Source organism: Phascolarctos cinereus, unplaced genomic scaffold, assembly GCF_003287225.1.
Source record: "Phascolarctos cinereus isolate Bilbo 61053 unplaced genomic scaffold, phaCin_HiC Scaffold_726;HRSCAF=1367, whole genome shotgun sequence".
NCBI classification, from domain to species: Eukaryota; Metazoa; Chordata; class Mammalia; order Diprotodontia; family Phascolarctidae; genus Phascolarctos; species Phascolarctos cinereus.
In genome coordinates, this window is record NW_027556098.1 from 144,514,546 (window position 1) to 144,529,076 (window position 14,531).

At 39.2% G+C, this 14,531-nt stretch overlaps 1 pseudogene; it reads left to right on the forward strand.

The window, feature by feature from the left end:
• Nucleotides 1-13,369: 13,369 nt before the first annotated feature.
• LOC110192108 (ubiquitin-conjugating enzyme E2 D3 pseudogene) lies at nt 13,370-14,048 on the forward strand (annotated as a pseudogene).
• The last annotated feature ends 483 nt before the right edge of the window (nt 14,049-14,531 follow it).

The window sequence follows — 14,531 nt, forward strand, 5'->3', positions numbered from 1 at the left end:
AAAACAGCTGCTGCAGTTTGAGGCTAACATGCCTCATGTCCCTTTTTCACCCAGGATTCAGGCAGGATAGTTTGCTCCTTGGAAAGTTAGGAATAAATTAAATGGAAGAGTCATTGGGAAAGCAATAAGATTTTCCATAATGACAGAACATTCTTACTAGAGTACGAGTATTTGTGTGTGCCTGTCTCTGTGTGCCCATATGTTCAAGCAATCAATCAAGTATTTAACTGAGGGCCCAAATTAATCTTCCTAAAGCACTGTTTTGATCACAGAGAGAGTGGAATGGGGGTGGAAAGAACTCTGGATTTGGAGTTGGAGGATATGGGTTCAAATCCTGACTCTTCCACTTGCTACCTGCATGACCTTGGACGAATCTCTCTAGATCTCAGTTTTCTCACTTGCAAATGAGGGGGTTGGGATAGGTGAACTCCAAAGCCTGAAATCATAGAAATCTAGACTGAAATCATAGAACTATTGATTTAGATCCAGAAGGGACCTTGCAAATCATCTAGCTTAAGTCCCTCAGTTAGTAAATAAGAAAAGTGAGGCCTAGAGAAGTTATTTGCTTAAGGTCACACAGTAACAGGTTGTAAGTGATAGAGGCAGGATTCAAACCCAGGTTTTGTGACTCCATATTCAGTGCTCACTGGAGAAAGAAACAGCAAGCCATTCCAATATCTTTGCTATCCATGGGGAGTATGGTCCACGAGGTCAAAAGAGTTGGGTGCAACAAAACAACTGAACAATAGCAAATTCAGTGCTTGCTCCACTGTACTGTTGCCTCCTCACCTTTGGATATATGATTCCCACTAAAAACCTTTTTATGTCTGCCCATTCCCTACTTAATAAAGTCTGAATACCTTAGTTTGGCATTCAGGGTTTTTTTTTTCATCTCCCATTACTTCCTTTCACTTACCCATTTCTAGTTAAACTAGTCACTGTCCTCTGGACAGGCCATATTCTTCCCTTGTTCTGTGCTTTCCCTCTAGCTGGAAGGCCTTTTTCCGTATCTTTACTTGTTGAAAACTGACCCATCCACACCACAAAGGCTTTCCTGGCCCTCCAGCACCTTAGCCTGAAGTGGCCTTTGCCTCCTCTGACTTAACTCAGTATTTTGTACCATTCACTATAGTACTTCTCTTGTAATACACTATAGTTATATGGAGACATGCCTCCTCTCTGCTGGATAGGCCAGCGTTTCATCTTATTCATCCTGGTATCCTAACAAACAGATCCTCAAACAGTTCCTTGCACATTGTAGGTACCTAGTTAATATTTATTCAATGAATAAATGGATGAATTAGGAAATTAATTATATTCTGCCTTACAACATCAGTTGAGTCCTTGATCTGTATTGTTATTTGCCAAGGCAGCCATAGGATGCAAGAGGGGAAAGAACACTAGCCTAGATCGAAAAGATTTGGATGCTAGACCCCACTACCACACACTAGTCATGTGACCTCATACATATTACTTCAATTTTCTGGACCCGTGTTTCTGCAGTGGGGACAATATATGTGATGGGCAATACAGAGGGTATACAATGGGGACAATGAGAGCTGCCCCACTAACCTCCTAGGGATGCTGAGAGGACCAAATGTAATGAGACATTACATGAAGTAGCACTTGCAAAACTAGAAACTATTATAGAAATATAAAGTATTCCCATTATTTAACTTTTTACAGTGTAGGATTTCCTCCCCTACTAGACTCTAAAATCCTTGAGAGTAGGGTCTGATACCTCTTCATATCCTAGATCCTAGCACAGGACCTTGCACACAGTAGGAGTTCAAAAAATATTCATAAAACAAATTAATGAACACTATACACTCAGAACTAAATTATACTAAAGGAATAAAAAGAGATGTCCGAATGTTATTCGCATGTGGTATACACACATACGTACCCACAGACTTTTTTTTTTCTGGCCAATTCTAGATCTGACATTTCATTAATTAAGCAGCTCTCAGTATGTGGAAACTCTTCCACCAGTGTAAGACCATAAATCACCTATAATTTAATGTTGCCTAGGACACTGAGAAATGTAGTGACTATGGGCTCCTATGATTCTGTGTATGTGTGTGTATTTGTGTATGTGTAAACACACACATATGTACTTCTCAGGACCTACCCTCAAGGTTATTATAATCTCATTGGGAGAAAGAATTTTTAAAATGGAGACAAATGCAAAGACAGGCTATAAACAAGTGTTAAATGGGATTCAGGTTCCAAAGGTGTTGTATCAATGATAACTGATGTCTATCGGAGGCTGGTTTTGCCACTAGCCCTCTTTTGCTTCTCCATTCTGGCCTTCAGTTACCTCCTCAATACCATGAGGGATTGAATGAGATGATCTCCTAATTCTGACTTTCTGTGTCTCTAATCCCCTGCCCCCACCCACCTCGGGGTTGATTTCAGCCACAGCAGCGGATTAGCTCCTTCAATTCCTTGTTGTCTGTAGTACAGGTGTCTGACACATTTATGCTCCAGCCTTCACTTGTGTAAGAGGAAGTGACCCTGATCCGGTGGGCCAGCCTTATCTCCTCACTAAATCTGACTCTTCTGGAGCCATATCACTAGTCATAAATGATCCAACAGCCTCTCCCAGCCTGCGAGGTGGCAATTGGGAACTCTACCTTGATGAAATCAAAGAAGGCAAATCCCATCAGAAAACGGCCAACCGCCAGAACTCTTTCAATCACAAAGCCCAGGTCCTCTCCTGCAGAATACCACTTCAGCATCTCATTGAGTCTCTTTTTAAATAGCCATGTGTCATTTTTAGTACTGTGTTACTCACTGCCCGGGATCTGAAACTTGAAAAAACGCAGCACCTCCCAACGGTTCCCAAGCATTGCTTTGATGGAAGAGAAACATTTCCTATTGCTGTTACCTCAATGAACTTTTACTCCTTAACATTCACTTGTTAATTGTGTTTTTAAGATCTGGTTTTCAAATCATGCCCCATCCCAAAGTTAAAATCACCTGTTTTATTTACGATTGTTGTCATGAAAAAGCATTTGGCCTAATGAACATAAGACATGAAAACATAGAGAGGTGACTTTTGTCTATTTCTATCTTACATTCCTAAAAATGACTGCCACTCCAGCCAGTTTTAACGACTAGAGCACAGAAAACACAAAGAAAGAAGAAAAAGATCCATTTGTACAAATATATTTATAGCAGATCCGTTCATAATGGCCTCACACTAGAAACTAAAGGAGCGCCCAGCTCAACAAATCATGGAATGGGAATGGAATGAAATGTCATCATACCATAAGAGCAATGAAATGGGCAATTTCAGAGGGAACTGGAAAGAGCCTTAAAAGTTGATGCAGAGTCAAGTGAGCAGAAGTAGGAGAATAATTTATACAATGACACTGTAAAGGAAAACAGCTTTGAAAGACTTAAGAACTCCAATTACAGAAATGACAAACCACGATGGACCCAAAGATGAAGTGTGCTACCCACCTCCTCCCAGAGGGTTACCGACTAAAGATGCAGAACGAGGCATACGTTATTGACAATGGCCAATGTGAGCATTTGTTTTGTGTGACCATGCATTTTGGTTAGGAGGGTTTTATTTTTTTTCTTTCATTTTTGTCCAAGGGGGAGGAGCTGGGAGGCAGAGGAGAGAAAATAAAGGCATGTTAATTAGAAAAAACGATAAAACTTAATTTGAGGGGGAAAGAGAGAGAGAATATAAGTCACATGAAAGAGAGAGAGACTTGCAAATGTCCAAAGGTCTGTGCCTTGAATTCCATTCCTCTGAACCAGACTCAGTCCCTTCCCCTTAAATAAGGGCAAGCTCTTGGTCTTAGCACGTTCTCCACTTGATACGGGTAGTCTTTCCTCTCTCTGCACATTTCTTCCTTTCCTTCTGTGTGAATTCTGACAGTTTGGGTGGGTGTTGGCCTTGCTCTTACATACCTCATTACACTAAGTCGCCTAGAGCATGTTGCTGTTTCTAAGCTTTCCCACATAGCTGGAGTAGAAGGAAGTTTTGGTTTTTTTTAAGGCAATGGGGGTTAAGTGACTTGCCCAGGGTCATTACCAAATAGCTGGAAGTGTCTTAAATGGCTAATAGAATGAATTGTAATTAAGCCATCAATCAATCAACAAGTATTTATTAAGTGCTTATTATGTGCTATTATTGTGCTAAGCACAGGGGCTTAAAAGAAAAAGGGTCCCAGCCCTCAGGGTACTTATATTCTAATGGAGAAATTTGTGGTATAACTAGCCTGGAGCTTTGTGTTAAGGCAAGGCAAGGGAGGAAGCAGGTGAATGTTTCCTCACTAGGAGCCTCACTTCCACATCTCCTTACCTCCCTAATTATACACTCCTACCCTCAAAAGTAAAGGTCCTTTGCAAGTGTTGTGAGTCACTGTACCCTAGGAACTTAGAGGGATCAATCATCCCTCCCAAGGACAGAACACTTCAGCTGTGACCCCGTATCCTCCCCCTCAACTGAATTGGTCCCAGGTATTGTTTCAGCTTGTCAGGGCTCTGCAGAACAATAATACCTTCCTTGTAAATAGATGCTGTCCAAGTCCTTTAAAAATGTATTCTTTCAAGGCAGCTAGGTGGCGCAGTGGATAGAGCACCGGCCCTGAATTCAGAAGGAACTGAGTTCAAATCCGGCCTCAGACACATAACACTTACTAGCTGTGTGACCCTGGGCAAGTCACTTAACCCCATTGCCTAGCCAAAAAATAAAAAAAATAAAAATGTATGCTTTCAAGAACCTAAGTGTTTCCCCTGCTATTTCCAGTCCTACTTCCAATTACTTCATGGTAAGAACCATTTGATCTGCTCATTGTCTCTCAAAACAGTTTATGAGCATCCTTTCCTCAAGGCCTTCCTCAAGGTGCTGCCTGCTCACCTCTAAAACATTTATCTCATGCTCTCTGCCTAGACAAATCCTTCTTTTATTTTTAAGTGTTTTTTTTTCCATTTAGCAAAAATCCTCTTTCTCTCCCTCCCACCTTCCCTCTTCCCATTGAAAGAGAAAGAAAAACAAAACTTCGGAACCAATTCACATAGTCAAGCAAAACAAATTTCCACTATGGTGATGTCCAAAAAAATGTATGTCCCAGCTGAACCCTGAGTCCATCACCTCTCTCTCAGTAGGTGAATAATATGTTTCATCATAAGCCCTCTGGAACTGTGGTTGGTCATTAGGTTGATCAAAGTCCTTAATTCTCTCAAAGTTGTGTGTCTTTTTAATGTTATTACTACTGTACAAATGGTTGTCCTGATTCTGCCCTGCATCAGTCTATATAAATCTTCCCAGGTTCCCAGGTCATCACATTAGTCATTTCTTTCAGCACAATAGTACTATACTGCATTCATTCACCATATTTTGATCAGCCATTCCCCAACTGATGGGTACCCCATTAGATTCCTAGTTCTTTGCCATCACAAAAAGAGCTACTATCAATGTTTTATATATATGTAGGTGTGTATATATACACATACACATATACATATTCCTCTTTCTTCAAGTCCCAGCTCATGTCTCACTTCTTCTATGAAGTCTTCTTTAACCTTACAGCCCAAGACAATGTCTCCCTCCTCTGACTCTGTTGTACTTGTTTTCTTTAAACAAATATAGAACTGGTTGTATATGATTTTATATTGTTAAGTTATCTTATCACATCAGGATTTAATACTTCTCCATTCCCATCCTGCTCCAATGCTTCATTTTGTTGTGGAAGCAACCTTGAGTTCTTGCAGGTTATGCTATCAAAGAGTAAGCTCTAGGTGCAGCTACGTGGCACAGAGGATAGAGCACCAGCCCTGGATTCAAGAGGTCCTGAGTTCAAATCCAGCCTCAGACACATAACACTTACTAGTTGTGTGACCCTGGGCAACCCCATTGCTTAACAAAAAAATAATAATAATAACAATAATAAAAAGAGTAAGCTCTGCAAGTTCTACAAGACTGGAAAGAGTATGGAACTGGAAACAGACCACAAGTCTACTGCTTCAGTACCAGTCTGGTTAAGTATAGAAAGGAGATAGCTTGCGCGCTCTCTCTTTCTCTCTTTTCCTCTCCCTCTCTCTCTTCCTCTCCCTCTCCCTCTCTCCCCCCTTCTCAATCACTTCCTCTTATCATATCCAATCAGTTACTAAGTCCTGATGATTCTTTCTCTGTGATATTCTTTCCATCTTTCCCCTCCTCTTTTTCCCATTTCTATGACATTACTACCTACCTGAACTACAGCAATAGCTTCCTAATAAGTCTTCCTAATTTTACTCTCTCCCTCCTCCAATCCACCTTCCATGTCATTGTCATATATATCTTTTTATATAGATCTGGTCTTAAAATCTGCTATAGCTCCCAATTATCTACCAATTAATGTTAAAAATCCCTTTGCCTGGCATTTAAGACCCTCCACAACCTGATAACTGACATATTCCAGCTCTATCTTATTGTCTACCCTGCCATCCACTTGACTCTAGAGCAAAAGTCTTCGTTCCTCGAATGTACCCTCCACTTTTCCACCTCTGTGTATCTATATAAGCTGTTCCTCACATCTGGGATGTCTGTTGTCTACATCTTTGCCCATTGAATTTTTACGCATTCTTTAAAGATCAGCTAAGATGCCCCCTGCCACAGGAAAGGCAGTGAGATGTTCATGTTCAGTTCTTTCCCAGGCCATCACCCCTGCACTGGCTACATTCTCTTCTTTTCTCCATCTTGATTCCTTGGTAAATCAGTACAATTCTATATCATCCTTTTCTCTTGATCCTTGTCCCCTTGTCCTATCAAAGTTCTTGCCTTGTCAAGTCGCATTCTTGAATTCCTCCCACCATCTGCTACCTCATCACCTCATGCCTAAACCATTACAATGGTCTTCTGGTTGGTCTGCCTGCCTCAGTCTCTCCTCATATCTGTCCGTCTTTCATTTAGCTGTCAAACTGAGCTTCCTAAAGTGCAGGTCTGACCATTTTACCTCCTATTCAACAAACTCTAAGGGCTCCCTACTGCCTCTAGAATGAAGTCTGTTGGAGATACTGTTCGACTTTTAAAGTTCTTCAATCACCTGCCCCATTCCTACTTTTCCAACCTCCTTGTACAGTACTCTCCTTCACCTACTCTGCAATCCAGTGACACCAGCCTCTTTGCTGTTCTTCACAAAAGACACTTCATCTCCCACTCAAAATATTTTCACTGGCTGTCTCCATGCCTTTTAATCCTTCCCTCTTCATTTTTGCCTGTTGCCTTCCCTGGCTTCCTTCCAGTGTCACTAAGTCTCACCTTCTGCAGCAAGCCTTTCCCAGTCCTCTTACTATTAGTGCCTTCTCTCCTGAGACTACCCACAATTAATTCTGACTCTATTTTATTTGTTTGCATGCTGTCTCCTCCATTAGACCGTGAGCTCCTAGAGAGTAGGGATTACCTTTTGCCTTTCTTTGCATTCCCAGCACTTGGCATGATGCCTGATTCAGTAGGTGCTTAATAAATGTTAGTTGGTGAAAATAAAATAAAATTGATGACAATAAAATAAAATTTAATTAAAAAAACGCTACTTCACTGACTGACTTGGTTTCTTCATCTGTCAATAAGGGGGTTGTATTTGATGGCCTAAAGATCCCATACTGTTCTAAATGTATGATCTTATGAGCCTCCATGAAGACTTCCTTGATCCTTCCTGTTAGGATGACCTAGTCCTCTTTGGACCTCACATAGTGCTTAGTTTTTCATGTCTCAAATGTATTATCTACATAATATCATATATTATGGTTCTTTGTATATCTGTCTAATCTTCATACTGCATTGTAAGCCCTTTTACATGGGGAGTATGTCTTATCTAAAAGTTTTATCTTCCTCTGTGATAAGGCACTGAGTTCTCTACATGGTTGGTGCTTAATAAATTACATCAAATTTTATAATTTCATAGAACACTTGAGCATTTCATCTTGAATCTCCAAGATGAGAATAAGAAAACAAATTTCTATGAAATTAACATTAACTAAGGCCCCAACATCCTCACATAAGATGAAATTTAAGAACTTAACAGGATTCTTCAAATCAGACCTCAACAGAGGTCTGGATACTCAATGACAGTGGAAAAGTGTCTCTCAAGGAGAGTGGCAAAAACCCCACTAGAATGAAGAAATGAAAGAGGCTAAAGGCTTGTGGACTATCTAGAAGCCCCAGACTGGCACATCATTTGTGCTTTCCTCAATAAAAAGGGTCAGTAAAAGGTAATAAAAGGTAAAATTGACTCTATCTTTATGGACAGGAAATCACTTCTTACACATGTAGTAACTAGTTCAGAATCACCTACATGCAGATAGTTCATTGACTGGTTAGAGCAAAGGTCAAAATCAACACCAGGATCAATATAAAAGGATCAATATAAAACAAGAAAAACAAACAATAGATGAAAAGATACTTCGATTTGATTTGTTTAAATAAGGTATTGACTGAAAAAGTGGGAGATGGATAAAAGTAAAGATATTGACTCTATCACAGTTTCTTTAAGTGATAAAGATAGTCACCACTATGAAAAGCCTAAAAAATCCCAGGAACTGACCTCGTCCTCAAATTCTAGATCTCTTTGCCAAATAGAGAGACATGGCAGCCAAAAGCAACATCAGTTTAGAGGAGGAGCTCATTTTCAAAGAATAATGGAGTAGGCTAGTGAATAATCCACAAAATATCACCTCAAAAAATAGCCCCAAACATTTGAGAAGAAAATTAGCCTATAGAGAGCTTTGCAAAAGATGCAGCAAGGGGCAGCTAGGTGGCGCAGTGAATACAGCTCTGGCCTTGGAGTCAGGAGAACCTGAGTTCAAATCCAGCCTTAGACACTTAACACTTACTAGTTGTATGACTCTGGGCAAGTCATTTAACCCTGATCGCCTCACCAAAAAGCAAAAAAACAAAACAAAGCAAAAAATGCAACAAAGCAAAATCATTTCAAAAAGGCGAGAGGGGTGGCGTACAGGATGGAAAGGGAAACTGTAGATGAAACCAGAAGGAGAACAAACCAATACAAAACGGAACAGATCTGCTGGTGTTTTTTTTTTTAATAATGACCTGTTTTCATCAGTAACCAAAATGGAATAACCACATTTAGACTCTACCACCTACCTCAGAACCCAAGATAGTACTTACATAAAATGTTCAAGAGTCACAGAATCTCAGAGTTAGAAGAGATCTTGGAAGTCTTCTCATCCAATCCATAACTGAAAGTCATCTCTGCAACATACTCAACAAAACATCATCCAGCTTTTTCTTGCAAACCTCTGCTGAAGAGGAGCACTCTACTTCCAGAAGCAGCCCGTTCCACTTTTCAATCACTTCCGTTGTTAAGAAATGTTTCCTTACATCAAAGCTAAAATTCCTTCTTTGCAATTTCTCTTGCTCTCAGTTGCTCTTAATTCTGTCCTCTGGTAACAAGTACCTTCTTCCCCATGACAACCCTCCAAATAACTGAAAGGAGTTATCATGCCCCTCCTATGTCTTCTCTCCTTATTCATTCTGGAACTCTAAGCCTCTCTTCAGGCAGCCTAAGACTGCTTTTAGCCTTCTTAGCTGCCCCATCACACCACTGACTACTTTTGAGCCTGTAGTCCTCTAAAACTCTCTGATATTTTTTTCTGAAGAGCTGCTGTCTAGACCCAACTCTGCCATATTGTACTTGTTACATTTATTTTTTTAACCTATATGTGAGACAAATAGAGGAAAAAATTCATGCTTTAGACTACACAATTTTAAAGGCACTCTGGGATCAATTTTCAAGATACTTTAAAAAAAAAATTCCAAAAGAATGGAAACGTTTATGAACAATTTTAACCAAAACCAAAACTAAACAAAACAAAAAACCTAATAAGGCAATTGAGAAGGCATCAGTAATTACTAACCCATATGCCTACTATCTCATCTCTATAAAATCTTTATGAGATAATCTATGCACGCATCAAGGCCATCCTTTACAGAGAACAGGCATGTCTTCACAGAATGGCTTTCTAGAGCACCTCTTTACAGTCATACAACTGACTGAAAGGTGCCTAGAATATCAAATCACATTATGCATTTTCCATATGTGTTTTTAAAAATTAACTCAGCAGAACAAAATGCAACCTTGAAGGTTCACCTCAAACAAGATTTCATGCATGATTGATTCATGAATTAAAATTATATAATACTTGATGACTGATGCAGCACTGGAGATAACTTTGTTCAAAGATCTGCCGACGCAGAGCGATGTGTAAAACAGGGAGACATGTTCCTCCAAGGTATTGGCCAATGCAAGGAAAAATATCTTGCGTATAACACACAAAAAAAGAACATTTCCTTATTGATGACAAGTTCTCTAACTGCTTTTATTTGTAAGTAATATTGTACCGATTACATAGAGACTAGGAATGCTGCTACAAATCCTCCTCTATGAAATCTGTAGCTTTACCAAAAGAGATTAATCTGGCCATTCAGACAGCAAAAGCAAATGGTACTGGATAAAAAATGTACTTTGTCTAGTCTAGGCTCATGTTAGTAGCTATAGACACATGTAGAGGTATGTATATGGGAATTGAACCTGAGATTTCTTTGGGTTTGGGAATTCTATGATGAGGAAACTCCCTCTCCCAACATAGGTGGCCACCTTTTGTGCAACTTAGCGTCTTACTTAGAGAGTTGCCTAGGGCACTGAGAAATGATGTGGCCTTCCCAGGATGTGTCAGCAGTTGAATCTGAGCGTAATCCTCTTGACATATTAGGAGGAGAAGTTTCCTCATCTAGGAATTCCCTATGTCGATGAAATTACAGGGCCAATCCCTGTTCCTAGGTCTTCTTTGCTATCTATCTTTTGACTTGAGTTTAGATCATACATACTAGACCAGAAGTTCCCAAACTTATTTGGCCTACCACTCTTTTTTTAAAAAAGTTACTCAGCACCCCTCTGGAAATCTACTTTCTTTGACTCCTTAATTTTTTTAAAAAATTGCATCATTTCAAAACATATGAAATATATTAAATGATGCACCTTAAATTTAATAATTTATTGTAAATTTGTTGAATTTTTTCTGGCATTGAAATTTTGATGACACAATATTATGTCATGTAATCATATTTATTATATTGTAAACAAGTCATTACATGTACATATTCCTGCTGATGCATGCTGGACTCCTAACAATGTGTGACAGGCTTGCCTGCCAACACTTACTTGTTAAGACCTGTTGGTGGACTTGACCATGGATTGGTTATAATTTGTATTTTGTGTGTTTATTTGGAAAATAATGTAATCACTACGACTTTAACTCTGTTACACAACAAAGTTTGGTGTTACAGAACAGATGAAACATGTACAAAAGGCTTTTCAAAATTCTCTTCACTCCTTTCCTTATGCTTCCACCACCCCCTTACTTTTATTCAATGGCCCCCAATTGTACCTGAGGCTACTACTGCTCCCCTAGATTGCTCCAGAGCCCCCCAGGGGGCAGTATCACCCACTTTGGGAACCTATATACTAGACCATATGCTGTTCATCCAATATTCATTAATTTTAGCAGTGTGAATAGTTAGAGCAATCTCTTTTGTACAGCCAAAATGTGTCAGAGGAGTAATTTGAACCCTGATCTTCTGACACTAAGGCCAATTCTCTGTTATGCCTCTCAGTGTCTTCAGTCTATACTATAATAATATAACATATATTGTAAAATTGTATTGTGATTGTACTTTAATATTGTAATATATGTGTGTATATATATATTATGTATGCAAGTATATATGTGTGTGTATACATATATATATACATATATATACATATATATGTATATATATGTATATATATATATTTAATATGCATTTGTTAATACCTAATACTGTAAGTTGCCAAACACCTACCAATCTACATCATTACAGAGAGTTTCCTCTCTGGGAGTTCCCTATACCAATGAAATAAAAGGAAGAAAAGAAGAAAAGGAGGAAGGAAAGAAAGAAGGAAAAGAGAGAAGGAGGGAGGAAGGAAGGAAGGGAAGATGAAAGGAGGGAAGAAGGGAGGAAGGGAGGAAGGGAGGGAGGAAACAAGAAAGAAAGGAGGAAGAAAGGAAAGAAAGAAGGGAGAAAGAAGAGAAACAGAGGGAAGGGAAGGAAGGAAAAGAAAAATGTGTATACACATATCTATACATATATGTGTGTGTATCTATCTATCCATCTATCTATAACCATATGGACAAAGAGTTAGGTCTAGAATTGAGTGGGAGGAAATCTAGCTAGAACATATTTGGGAAATCTTGCAGTTCTTTTATGATCATAAACTTCTATGATCCTACACTGTTTCAAAAGCCCAATGTTTTAGTAATACTATAAGGCTGTAATTTGTAAAAAGCCTTAATCTTGGAAGAATAAATATTATTAATAATTCAAAGGGCAATGGAAATATGAATGATAGGTATGGGCAGACTGCAATGCGTTACCGGTAATGATTTGTATTAAGTGTCATAAAAGACATTGTAGAACATCAATGACAAGAAGACAAATTGATTCAGTCATATATTAAGATAGGGACAATATAGGCAGACAGTCCGAGTGGCATTCAATGCATGAGAGGAAGCATGTCTAGTCGGTTAATATGGAGTATGGCAAGACAAAGACAAGGATATACAAGATGGGAAGGCCCAAAGGACTTGTGACACAGCATTGGTCGAAAAAGTGCCCACAGTAAAGAAATCAAGGATGCATCCCAATATACCTCTGATTACATGATAAACTCTATGAAGGTAGTGACAATGTTGTACACTAGATACTTATCACACTTCCTTGAACAAAATATAGGCCCTCAGGAAATATTTGTTGATTGACAGATCTTATTTTCACTTTTCTCAGCCAGCCCTTTCCTTAATAGGTAATGGAGAGATGGACTCCATCTCCCACCCTTGTTTTGGTGATCTCAGTTCTAAAGGGGCAGGTAGATCTGCCTGGGAATCACAAAATGATAGTGCGATGAACAGAAACTTAGAGATCATCAAACCACAACTCCTCAGTTTGCATGTGAGGAAAATGAAACCCAGAAAAATGAAGTGATTTACTAAAGGTCACACAGCTATTGAGGAAGAGAGTTAAGACTAGAATCCCAAGCTGTCTCCACTCCCAAACCAGTTGTCGGGCCACCCTACCACTCTGACTCTCACAGTCTATGCCTTCCAGGTCTAATCTCTAATGGATGTCTTATTCACTGACTCCTCCACTTGGCATCCAATCCAAGACAGTTCCGCAGACCAACCCAAAGAAATTAATATAATAAAATGGTCGTCTCCCTAAAGCTGCCCAGTGATGCAAATAAATAAATAAATAGATAAACCTCCTGCTCCATATCCAAGCTGATAATATTAATTCATGTCCATAAATGTCAGGCGGAAAGAAGCACACACCATGGCACTGAAACAGATTAATAAGGAACTTAGCGATTTGGCCCGTGATCCTCCAGCACAGTGTTCTGCAGGTCCAGTTGGGGATGATATATTTCATTGGCAAGCCATAATTATGGGGCCTAATGACAGCCCGTATCAAGGCAGTGTATGCTTTTTGACAATTCATTTCCCTACAGACTACCCCTTCAAACCACCTAAGGTTGTATTTACCACAAGAATTTATCATCCAAACGTTAACAGTAATGGCAGCATTTGTCTCGATATTCTGAGATCACAGTGGTCTCCTGCTTTAACTATTTCTAAAGTTCTTTTATCCATTTGTTCACTGCTATGTGATCCAAACCCAGTTGACCCCTTAGTGCCAGAGATTGCACGGATCTATAAAACAGACAGAGACAAGTACAACAGAATATCTCGAGAATGGACTCAGAAGTATGCCATGTGGTGCTACCTTAAAATCAGAATAACCTGCATTATAGCTGGCATAAACTTTAAATTACTGTTCCTTTTTTGATTTTCTTATCTAGCTGCTCCTCTATCAGACCTCATCTTTTTTAATTTTATTTTTTTGCTTACCTCCCTCCATTCATGCACATGCTCCTCTGAGAAGACTTAAGTTCTTCCAGCTTTGGACAATAACTGCTTTTACAAACTGTAAAGCAGTTACAAGAGAACAATTGCCCAAGATTCAGAATTTTTTAGAATTAGAAGAACAACAACAATACATCTCCTGAGTTATTAACACTATGCAGCCATGTTACTTTAAAAATAAGGTGCTAGGCTCCTTTTCTATTTCTGTCTAGTGAAACTACATTTGAATCTTGAAAGGGATAATGTTAATTGCCAATAACAAAAGTGGCATGGCATTAGTTTATTAGTTCCCTAGATTGGAGCAAGGACTTGACAGATTGGGTGTGAACAGGTGTCTGAATTGGAATTGGGTGGGTGGAGTGAGAGATCTTCCCCTTCCTCTTAGCCAAATCTCCCTTTTTCAACCTCATTGTTATTCTTCCTCAAATTTTGGATAGGATTCATAGCAAATGTCTAAAGTCTTTGAATTCTCATTTCACAGGTGAGGAAACTGAGGCTAGAAGAGAAGTGATTTATCCAAGATCACCTAGGTAGGAAATGGCAGGGGCAGATTA